Genomic DNA, 13330 nt, shown 5'->3' on the forward strand with positions numbered 1-13330 from the left:
TTGCTTGTTTTGACTATTGGGGGGTTACCTCCCCCATACCAACCATAAATAAAAATGATATGTTTCACATTTCTGCTTTTAAACACTTCAAAAATTGGCCCCATTTACTTCCATTGTAAGTGCTTCACTGAAACCTTGATTTTTGTTTTTTTTAAAGGTTCAGTATATAAGACTCAGAAACCCTTGTTATTAATGCGTATTTGCTTAAATTTATCCTGTATACCTGACTTTTAGTATAAAGAGAAGATTGTTGAAATTATTTGAAAGTTACGAAGAAAGGTAGCTTGCAATTCTGTCTGCGTTAGCAGGCAAGATCAAGTTAGCTAAAATGACACAGATCAATCCTTATGGCACTATATTTCACATGCTTTGCAGTTATGTAAGCGCTTACCTGTCCAATAAGAACACCAATTCAGGGTTGGTTTTGATCTCCAAAACCGAACGAAGGTCCCTCCAGGAATCAAATGCCCTGCCGATGTTCACTCTAGTTTTCGCTCGACCACGATCACGTTCCCACTTAGCCAGACGGGATTCAGTAAATAAATGTTTTTTGTTTTTTTTGGCTTACTCTGAGTTTGTGTGGGAGTCGGTGTTGTGCTGGGAGCCAGACGTTTGCTGGATTCCATCTCTAAGATAACGTTACCTAGTGTTGCAGTTTGTTGTCGCTGTTGAATAGCAGAAGAGAAGCACTGAGGCAAGGCTCTCGGGAGCACGCATAAACGTGACATCCTTTGGATTTTCCTGGCAAAAGCGACCCGCTCCCTTCGCATGAAAATCAGTCTCACAACCTAGGAAGTCTGGGAAGGGCTCATTTTTTAAGTTGCGTTACAAGCCGTTCACACTGGCAAAAAAAAACAAAAAACGAATTTTACATGAAAATGTTTACATATTGCACCTTTAAAGAAAAGGAAGGATGAGTTGAAATAATTTTGTTTTGGTAATCAACATTATCCCACAACTGCTACTGATGAATATTACATTGAAAAGGGATGACGTAAGCTCGTTGGTCACCTGTCATGTGGAGGAGTCAGGAAACGCGTCATTGTTTACCAGAGAATTTTGTGCCGTTCACAAACCAAAACAGTCCAAAACAATTTCAAAAGAATATAAAATAAAAAAAAAACAAAAAAAAATCCAAATAATAATACAAAAAAATAAAAAAACAACGTAAACAATGATGCGCTTCCTGCCTCCTCCTCCACATGACATGTGACCTTACCAACGAGCTTACGTCATCCCTCTCATGAGCGCACTTCACAGAGATGTACGGAAGCGAACATTTGTAGTTAAAAAGTATACAAGTATTGTTTTGTTTCTCAAAATAATCAATCGTTTGGGTTCAGAAGAACTTTATTTGTCGACTGGAGTCATGTGGATTATTTTGATGCACCCTAAATATGCATTTTGGACCGTCAAAAAATGGAGGACATTCACTTGCATTGTTTAGAGGAGGAGGCCTGAAATGAAATCCTAAAAATCTTAAATTCTGTTTTGATGAAGAAAGAAACTCAGATACATCTTGGATGGCCTGAGGGTGAGTACATTATCAGCAAATTTTCATTGTTGAGTGAACTATTCCTTTAACTTATAATAAACTCAGAATATGCATTTAATGTAGTTCTCAGATATGTATGCAAAATTGAGAAAATTCATAATTCTTGGGGGAAAAATAAAAAGAAATTTAACCTCTCTCTTTGATTCTGTTTTGTACTGTGACTGTTTTGACCCAACTATACTTGTCTATTAGCAGGTCTCGAATTGACTTCCTTGAGGTGAACCGCTGACTTGACTTGTCTTGATTGACTGTATGTACTAAAAAACCAAAGCACTGTATACAAGAATAATAATGAACATATTACATTTCAGCAGCAGCACGCATATAATGTAGGTGGAACATTGTTGTATAATCAGAGGCTAGTCTGTGCAGGGTCATAATTAACATTTTGTTCTGTATTTAAAGGAATATGAAAAAAAGAAAAAAAGAAAAAAAAAAAAAGAAAAAGGAATCTGTTTGGTGTTAAAATTTTATATATTTTTGGAGTAGTTTATATCCCAGTGCTCAGTACTCATGCTTCATTTCCATGGAAAAGCATTTTGCAAAAAAATAAAATCTATTTCATTAGAGTTTGGAGGGGGGTGAAGGTGATAAAGGATCTCTCTGTTCTCTCCATGGCATTCAGAGAGGAAGCCATATTGAAGGCAACATTGGGCATCGAGTGTGTACTCAGATAATATCTGCAAAAACATCTTTATTACAATAGACCTATTCAGCAGCATACGCCCACAGCATGATTGAGCCAGCCATATAGGCGGCATGTGTGCTTGTAACTTTTGTTTTATTTATCACATGTGCATTATTATAACATGTATGACACAAAATAACAGTATCCTATCCACGTTCAATTTTTCAATGTAAACAACTTGTATACCGTTTTGGGGAATATAAAATTAATTAGAGGTGTTTGCTAAGTCAAGCATTATTATCACTATTGCTTCCACTTAGAGTTATTAGGGATTTGTTCTAAACCCCAGACCATACGAATGAAAGTTTTGTGCATAACTCGTCTTGCAACATTTGTACTACAAACATGAATGAAACAATACCTTATACAAAATCAAATCAAATCCCTTTATTGTCACTCAACCATATACACAAGTGCAACAGTGGGTGAAAGTCTTGGGTGCAGTTCCAAGCAACATAGCAGTATGACAATTACAATAAACATCTGATTTATACATAACACAGTTTACACATCTTGTTACACAACACAATATACACCTAATAATATACAACATACAGTATACACAAAATAAGAAAACTGTGTACAACAAAAATAACATACAATATGCAGTATACACAAAATAAGAAGACTGTGTACAACAAAAATAACATACAATATGCAGTATACACAAAATAAGAAGACTGTGTACAACAAAAATAACATACAATATGCAGTATACACAAAATAAGAAGACTGTGTACAACAAAAATAACATACAATATGCAGTATACACAAAATAAGAAGACTGTGTACAATAAAAATAACATACAATATGCAGTATACACAAAATAAGAAGACTGTATACAATAAAAATAACATACAATATGCAGTATACACAAAATAAGAAGACTGTGTACAACAAAAATAACATACAATATGCAGTATACACAAAATAAGAAGACTGTATACAATAAAAATAACATACAATATGCAGTATACACAAAATAAGAAAACTGTGTACAACAAAAATAACATACAATTTGCAGTATACACAAAATAAGAAGACTGTGTACAACAAAAATAACATACAATATGCAGTATACACAAAATAAGAAGACTGTATACAATAAAAATAACATACAATATGCAGTATACACAAAATAAGAAGACTGTGTACAATAAAAATAACATACAATATGCAGTATACACAAAATAAGAAGACTGTGTACAACAAAAATAACATACAATATGCAGTATACACAAAATAAGAAGACTGTGTACAATAAAAATAACATACAATATGCAGTATACACAAAATAAGAAGACTGTGTACAACAAAAATAACATACAATATGCAGTATACACAAAATAAGAAGACTGTATACAACAAAAATAACATACAATATGCAGTATACACAAAATAAGAAGACTGTATACAATAAAAATAACATACAATATGCAGTATACACAAAATAAGAAGACTGTATACAATAAAAATAACATACAATATGCAGTATACACAAAATAAGAAGACCGTATACAATAAAAATACACCACAAGCTCCTTGGTCTTGTTGACATTGAGGGAGAGGCTGTGCTCCTGACACCAGTGTGACAAGCAGCTTGTCAAGGAGAGGTGCTACAGTATTACTATTCTAAGCAATCCGACTTATAATTTTTGCCTGGTGGATGACAAATGAGTGGAAAACATCGAATGAGGGACCCAAGCCATATCTAGACACCAGAATCCTATGGGACTCTTTTGACTTGGACAAAACATCCAATCACAAAAACACTCAGTGTTGGTGCTCAACCAAAATGGGAAAACAAATCTTTTAAAGAAAAAAGTTGGCACACCACAGCTCCAAAGGATAAGTCATTTTATATAATATATACCTTGGTGACATTTTGACCCACATGACTCTTTATCAGACCGACTTTTTTAACTTGGGCAAGTAACCAACCACCTTGCAACTGCATAACACCTTTGTAACTACCTAGCAACACTCTGGCAACCACCCAGAAGACCTTCATACTTTTATACTGGCCAACCAACAGCAACAATATGATTGTATTATTTGTGATTTGTTATTTTGTTATTTAGGAGAAACCATCATAATAGTGATGATTTCTGTTTTATTGACAATAAATAGTCAGTAATTTTAGATTGATTTAGTATTATACAGGAGTGACTCTGTTGACCTGGTCTGCTCTTGGTTTTACAGTTACACTTTTTGGGACAACACTAATGTTAAAGACCCTATGAAATCACCTACTGACCTCCATACGACTCCAGTGGTTAAATCCATTTCTTCAGAAGTGATATGATAGGTGTGGTTGAGAAACATATAAATATTTAAGTCCTTTTTTTACTAAATCTCCACTTTCACTTTCACATCCGAAAGTCACATTTGGCACTTGTTTAGTTTCACTTTCACATATCGGAAGGTGAAAGTGAAAGTGGAGATTTATAGTACAAAAGGATTGAAATACTGATCTGTTTCTCACCCAAAGCGATTGCATCACTTCAAACGACATATATTAAACCACTGGAGTCGTATGGATTACTTTTATGCTGCCTATATGTGATTTTTGGAGCTTCAAAGTTCTGGCCACCATTCACTTGCATTGTATGGACCTACAGAGCTGAGATATTTTTCTAAAAATCTTCGTTTGTGTTCTGCTGAAGAAAGAAAGTCATACACATCTGAGATGGCATGAGGGTGAGTAAATGATGAGAGAATCTTCATTTTGGGGTGAATTATCCCATTAAAGGGCTTGTTTCTTTTTTTGTGTGTCACGTTTGAATTGAACTCATAACTGTGGCATTTTGCTAGTTGCATGTGCTGCCAGTTGAGCTACAGGAACAGTAACATGGTGAGCAGAAGTGAAATGAGCACATTTAGGACAATAACACCTGAAAAACTAGCGCTTTATGGACACCAGTTGTTGCAGTTGATATCTATTATCTGTGAGTATGAATGAAAGGACTAGACTCAGGTTACAACCAAGATACAAACTGTTAATTGAGAGTGTGTGTTCATTCCAACAGAACGAGTAATGCTGGTTCAGATTTCTGCTTATCTTGCCCAGTCATTGTGTATGCATGTGTGTATATGTGTGTGTGTGCAGCTGTCAGGGGAAAGTCCTGCCATGCATGAGTGGAAAGCCAAGTCATCATGTGTGTAGTCCGTGCAACAGAGAATATAATTTTAAAAAAATGAACGAAAAAAATTGTGCTTTATTGGATCGATTCTTTCATCCAAGTTGTTCTTTGGTGTGGATAAATATTTCATTCGGGCTAAGTGAAGTGTTTCAGGAGCTCACTCCCTTTCGCCCTTCATTCATGCCTGATCCCTGGGAGTGGTGCATTCACCAGTTGCTGACAAATGTTTCGGTGTTTCTGTGGTTACCAGTCCTCACACTCTCTCTAGACTAGACTGACATCTTAGAACTTGACCTTGAAATGAGGCACTGAGTATTGTGTAAGGGTTGTTTTAGAAATGATTTCTGTGCTCGCAAGGCTTCACTGTATTTATTTTCCTGAAAATAAACTATCGAGCTCTTAGTATTAAGCTTCTACAATTAATTCAGTTTTGTATATCATTTCAACCTTAGGCGTGCTTTCTAATTTTGTTTTTTGTAACTTGATTATTTATTATTAAATTAAAAAAAAAAAAAAAAAGAATGTTCAGAATATAAAATCTACACAATATCATTGTAATATTTGCATACAGAATTGCAATTGCTCTTCTTTCTTCCATTTATTGGCATACTGAATTGTGAAAGGAGGAGGAATTCCTTGATCTCAGATTTCTTTTTGTGAATCTCTCATTTTGTAATGCAGACTTTGCAAAGCAACATGATCACAAAATCGGCATGTTGTTTCCAAAAGTTCCAGTATCCCAGAATCGGCCACATTATGCTGACTCACTGACAAGTGCCATCTCCCATCAGACATTTTAGCATCTGCTCAAGCATGTTTGCCTTCCCTTGTGGTGCAACCGGTTGTGTGTTGCATCAGCATCTTAGGAGATCTGGGTTCGAATCTCACATTGTAACCAGGAAGTAATCACATTCGCATGATCAGTGACGAACGTGATTCAGAAGTGGCATTTCCCCTCTAATATTACATTTTTACTCCACTAATAGTAAGGCTTAGGTTTGGGTTGGGGGTACAGTTTATAAAATATGCTTTTTTTTCTTTACTGTAATTCAGCCTGTACATTTGAAAACAATTCGCTTCACAACTCACATTTGGTGCCCCTCTGTGGACATGTTACCAGGAAAATGGAGCTCACACATGTTCATATGCCCATCAACACTTACCACTTTGGCCGCTGTGGGCAGTGTTTTAAATTTCGGCAAGCACCGATCAATTTTAGCTAAAGAAATGTCAACCTATGGAATAATTGCACAACTGCTTCTGCTTAGTGAGGTTCAGGTGTTTCTGATAACAGTGTTCAGTGCTTCATGCAGAGATTTATTCATGGAAGGCAGATTATATATACATTTTGGAGCTGTTGGTTGATTGAAACAATAATAATGCTTTTGCCCTTAACGTGACTGATCTTGAATTTTTCATATGCTGAAATTTGCCTCTAAATATATATATATATATTTTTTTCCTTTTCAAAAGCACACTTAGCTCCTGAATAATAAATCAAATGGTTTTAACCTGCAGCAGTTAACTGCTGCCCTTCTCATTAAAGGTGTGTTTCATTCATAGATGATATTTCATACCCGTTGAGCTTCAACGATAATTAAATTCCTCCATTGCAAGACAGCATATGACTTTACTTCTGTTAAATGTCCCATACGGTGTTGGTTCATAAAAAAAGCCGTTCTCTTACTCTGACTAGTTTTAAACAATCACACAGGATGGAATGAAGCTGAAAGTGACAAATCAAGTAATACGTTAACTGCACTAAAATATATTTAATGTCATCAAATATTTCATTAATCTCAAATGTTTCAATCGTTATCGTTGGCATCTCTACTACTTTTTACATATAGCTATATGCAAAACATATGCATTCACATTTCAACATGTAGTGATACTTATCAATGAAACAATTATGCAAGATAGCGTTTAAAACATACATTTAATAAAACATACATTGCATTCGTTCGTCAGGTTTTTCCTTCCTCACACATGGAGCACTGCAGTATTTGAAGCATGTAGTTGTTACATTCAAAGAGTGGTACCCTTTACCAGTCTCCTTCATCCTGTGATGTGCGGTTCAAGCTGATCTGTGGTTAAATGTCTGCACAGACATCTGTGTGAGGAGAAACAGTGAAATGCACTAGAAGTGTATACCAGCCATTGCTTTCTGAGATCGGCTTGTGCTTAAAGCTTTTAAAACTTTTATTCCACTGAATTTTGAATTCAGTTCATTCTGTATAAAGTAATGTTCAGAATATTTATTTTCCTGTCTCTGAAATGGTCCAGACTTAAGAATCTTCTTCCGAACATTTTTATTTTATTTTTTTTTGTGGTGTGGAAAGTGAACATTTTGGCAGGGCAAGTCTGAAACTCTGAAGCCTTGCCGGGCCAGCAGAAAAAAATCCTTAATGTTGAGCACTGTATAAGAACAATATAAACATATAAAGACATAATAAGCAGATAGAAGTAAATTATGAGTAAAAGTATTCCAAATGACTCATGCTGCATTCAAAGTCCTCCGAAGTCGCATAATAGCTTTGTGTGAGGAACAATGTGAAACTGAAGGTTTTATTCACTGAAATTCTTCCTCTGTGTGAAGGCGGGGACATCTCATTCAAAAATATACATCCAAACATTCGCATGTCGTAATCGTCACAAGACATGAGAGAGACAATCCCTTAAAAAAATTAGCTTTACTGCAAGCTTGCGGCAAACTGGCCATTGTTGCAAAAGGTTTGCTGCAGGAGGAAGCACTAGAAAGAATATTTTTTTCCCTATCACATTCCATCATAATATACAGATCTGAAATGTAGGTGGTGCTATAACGCATTTTAGCACTCACCGATGTGCTCGTCCATAGACATTCAGTCTAATTTTCAGTTCAAGCAACATTCTTTGTTGTTTCATTGAATATCTCTGAGTGGACTAGAAGCTCAATCTAGGTGCCATTAGAAAGCTGAGATCATCCACTTTGCGATGATATATAACATTTTATCATCAATAGTCAAAAACATATTTTTTTGATGATTTGTTTTGCATAATTTTCCTTCCGGATGGCATATTTTGTTCTGGATATCTAAGATATAACATTGGATTATTCAGCCGAGAAAGCTCACAGACAAGTAAAAAATTGTTAAATCTTTAGAGAATTTCCTAAGGCAAAAGCAAATATAAAGTTTATAGCTATTTGGGGCTTACAGCAGCAGTTATCTGAAGAGATGTCTGGATTTGATTACTTGCAGAAATCATATTTCACTTTGTGATTCTTTTGAAAATCTTTCAAACTGTGGTGTTAAAGCAACAAAATTTTACAGTCACGTTCCTGAGAATGAGGGTTTTCATTTGATATATGACTTGTCCATTTGGGTGCTATGTGAAGGACTTTTATTTTCATATAAATATTTCTACCCCCATTACCTCTAGGGGGTGATCATTTTCAACGCAAATGTTTTGAAGCCTTATTTTGTTATTTTAAGTAACATAAATGCATAAGTGATGGTTATCTCTGAAATGTTACAATTCTAAGCTTTCAACTGATACCTCATATGCCTGACGTATGTATACGGAGACTTTAGCGTTTTAAGCGTAAACTTTTTCCGCAATATAGCGCTCCCCTTTGGGAGAGTTTATGTGAGTTTAAAGGCTGCCTTTATCTCACATATTTAAGTTCTTAAGTCGCTGAATACTAGCCGTATATCTTTTGGTTTGGTGTCAGCTAAATAAAACCCCTTGACATTTCTAACTCTGATCCACATCGTCCAGTTAAGAGCAGTACTTGGGTTTTAGTTTTATCCATTTGACTTTTCTGTCAGAGTTCATTTGAGCTGACCATAATTCATGCAGTTTCACTGATAAGAGACCTTTCTAAGGTTTGAAAATATGTGCATGATTATCTCCCATGGCAACAGACAAGTGGCTCCGAGAGAGTTGTAGGCAGAGAATGAGGATGTCAGCCATGTTTTCAGGAGGGGTCTATGACTCAGCAACAGGTGTGAGGAGGAAAAAAAAAAAACAGTGTCTTTTTTTAGGCTCAACAATCACATGGCCCAAGTTAAAGTTAACAAATTGCATAAGTCTTACAGCTGTTGAATGCAAATGCTGTCCTAAAAACTAATGACCAGCAGTAGATATTCAATTGGTTCTTCTCTATAAAAGCTTAAGTCTGTTAACAGAGGATTTAGTGGATAGTGTTTAGTTCAGGAAATTGAATAGTCTAAATTTGTAGATTAGTTAGAAAATACAGAAGTGACAGACGTTTAACCTTCTATGAGTCATGTTGTTTATAAATGACACAACAAAGTGTTTTAAAACACTTGTTGTTTTTTGGAAAGTTGAAATTTGTTGTGTTATAGATCTATAACATACTTATGTATGCATAATTAAAACTTTTTTGCTTCCAAATGAAGTTTGTGTCATGCATAAATGACAATAGCCTAACACATATTTAGTGCATCTAATAGTAATATTGAACATAATTTATAAAGGTGATTATTAAAATATTGCTACATTAGTATAGATATAGTTTGTTATCATGCAAATGAAATAGACCTTAATAAGAAGTGTTTAGTTCATTTACAATGGAAGGCCAAATAGTTTAAAACTATTAAATTAAATCACTGAATCACCAAATAAATCAATATATGTATTTTCCATATATTTCATTTTACTAGCTTTGTATCCATTTTTAACTTACCTTTAACTTTGAGGTGATTTTTTATTAATGCATTAGCTATTTTCATTTTTTTTAAATTTGCCTCACTAAGGGCCACTCAGAGTTCACACAGAATGTGTTCTTGCTCAGCACAACGAATGGCACAGCATGCAGGTGTCTTGAGATGTGTTTTAAAAAGTTATTTTAATTTGACGCAACATCTTAAAAATGCTGGGCTCATTGCACGAGATGCAAAAATAAATCAGTGAGACATGCAGCAATAGACATCAAGACGTTTTTCTAGTGAATGTTTAGGTTGAAAAGCAATTCTAAAGCAGTGCAGACAGATGCACAAATGTGTCCTGTGTGAATGGCCCCTAGAAATCAGTTCTGAAAGGTGACGCCCACAAATGAAAAGATGGAAGCTTGTAATGAAAATCAACTCTAAGCATATGGTAAATTAAAAATGGAATACTTTAATTATATAACAGTTCATATAGTTTTAAATTATGTATTTAATGATTTATTTAAAGATGTAATGATTTATTGGTAACACTTTTCAATACGTTTCTATTTGTTAACATTAGTAAATTGATTAGGCATCCTGAACAAACAATTAACAGTTTCATATTAGTTAATAATGCATTAACTAATGTTATCATCTTTTAATTAAAAAAATAAATAAATATTAGTATATATCCAAATTAACGTTATCCAAGATCAAAAAGTTCCTAAAAATGATTTTATGCAATTTGTGGGAAAGATGCAGTACCCAGTGGAGAAGGTGGGGCAGCTAGAAAACAGTATGGGGCTAGGGGCTAAATTTGAAATGTTTTTAGGACAAATTTTATACAAAGATGTACAAAAAACTATTTAAAGCTGTAAAACATACAGAAAGTCCGAAGGTGAAAGGTCACAACTGGTTCTTCCCATACGGGTCTATCTATCTATCTATATACAATGGCGGCCAGAAGTTTGGAATAATTTTGCTCTTATGGAAAGAAATTGGTACTTTTATTCACCAAAGTGGCATTCAACTGATCACAATGTATAGTCAGGACATTAATAACGTGAAAAATTACTATTACAATTTGAAAAAAAATTTCAGAACTTCTTAAACTACTTCAAAGAGTTCTCATCAAAAAATCCTCCATGTGCAGCAATGACAGCTTTACAGATCCTTGGCATTCTAGCTGTCAGTTTGTCCAGATACTCAGGTGACATTTCACCCCACACTTCCTGTAGCACTTGCCATAGATGTGGCTGTCTTGTCGGGCACTTCTCACGCACCTTACAGTCTAGCTGATCCCACAAAAGCTCAATGGGGTTAAGATCCGTAACACTCTTTTCCAATTATCTGTTGTCCAATGTCTGTGTTTCTTTGCCCACTCTAACCTTTTCTTTTTGTTTATCTGTTTCAAAAGTGGCTTTTTCTTTGGAATTCTTCCCATAAGGCCTGCACCCCTGAGTCTTCTCTTTACTGTTGTACATGAAACTGGTGTTGAGCGGGTAGAATTCAATGAAGCTATCAGCTGAGGACATGTGAGGCGTCTATTTCTCAAACTAGAGACTCTGATGTACTTATCCTCTTGTTTAGTTGTACATCTGGGCCTTCCACATCTCTTTCTGTCCTTGTTAGAGCCAGTTGACCTTTGTCTTTGAAGACTGTAGTGTACACCTTTGTATGAAATCTTCAATTTCAATCATTGTATAGCCTTCATTCCTCAAAACAATGATTGACTGATAAATTTCTAGAGAAAGCTGTTTCTTTTTTTTACATTTTTGACCTAATATTGACCTTAAGCCATGCCAGTCTATTGCATACTGTGGCAACTCAAAAACAAATACAATGTTAAGCTTCATTTAATGAACCAAATAGCTTTCAGCTGTGTTTGATATAATGGCAAGTGATTTTCTAGTACCAAATGATCAATTTATCATGATTACTCAAGGATAAGGTATTGGAGTGATGGCTGCTGGAAATGGGGCCTGTCTAGATTTGATCAGAAATGACTTTTTTTTCAAATAGTGGTGCTGTTTTTTTACATCAGTAATGTTCTGACTATACTTTGTGATCAGTTGAATGCCACGTTGGTGAATTAGAGTGCCAATTTCCTTCTGAAACAGCAAAATCTGTACATTATTCCAAACTTTTGGCTGCCAGTGTAAATATATACTGTATACTGTATATCAATACTTTTTATTTTGTTTGTTTTGATGGTCTTAAACAAAGTCGCAATGTTTGGTTCCAGTACCAAAAACGATGCAGTATTCATAGCATTTTCTTTACCTGTCCTGGGTCAATAGACAATAGACAATAGAAGAGTTAATAATTACATTTTGAGAAATTATTTCCATAATTTACAAGTCAAAACTTGCTTTTTAAAAATTATTTATAAAGTCTTTTAATGTGTTGACAAACCTCATGCATTAATTATTAGAATGTGATAGCTAATGAACAATGAGCAATCAACTTAATATAAATGTACAAAATTAATTTGAAAGAAGTTTACAGTCTATTTTTGACACTTTAAAAAAAAAATTAAATACCCCTTTTTCATGAATTATTTTACCCCTTAGTCCACTGTCATGCATAAATGTTGTTTTGGTAGGTCATATTTAACAAACAAACTTCAAAAATAATTTGGGGATGTAATTAAACTATAAAACCAACAGCTTTTTTTTTAAATGTATGACATAATGTAGTCCACAGAGGGAATAACACTGTCACTTTAATTGTGTTTATTTCAATTCAAAATCAAACATTACAGGAAGCAATTACATTTGATTTATTTAGTGTTTTTAACAAAGGTGGTTGTAAAAAATTATTGATAACGGCAGTCAAATACTCCTTCAGGATAAAGAAGAAGGCTTGGAAGGAACCAAGGTCCAAAGGTTACATTTGCCCCACCTTGGAGAATCAGTCCTTTGAAAAACAGCCAGTTACAGTAGTTCATAGATTTAAAGGTGCACTCAGTAATTTTTTCCTCATTAAAAAAGTTTAACTCCTAAAGACATGAATTGTAAGTTTGCAATATATGTAGGAAATCATGAGCACTCACATTAAAATGAAGACTCCAGTCATATCAGTAACCTCATAAAACCTGTTTTATTCTATAAACAGGAGAGGGTCCGCACATGGGGGCGGCCATGTTAGAATCACATGACCAGCTGAACACTACTCGCTTAATCTCAGTAACCGTCCTGTTATTTGACACTTTCACTCAATGATTAAAGTAATCATGACTGACTGTGAATACTACATTTCTACAATGGCATCTGAAACTGAAAA

The sequence above is a fragment of the Myxocyprinus asiaticus genome, chromosome 21 (assembly GCF_019703515.2).
Source record: "Myxocyprinus asiaticus isolate MX2 ecotype Aquarium Trade chromosome 21, UBuf_Myxa_2, whole genome shotgun sequence".
NCBI classification, from domain to species: domain Eukaryota; kingdom Metazoa; phylum Chordata; class Actinopteri; order Cypriniformes; family Catostomidae; genus Myxocyprinus; species Myxocyprinus asiaticus.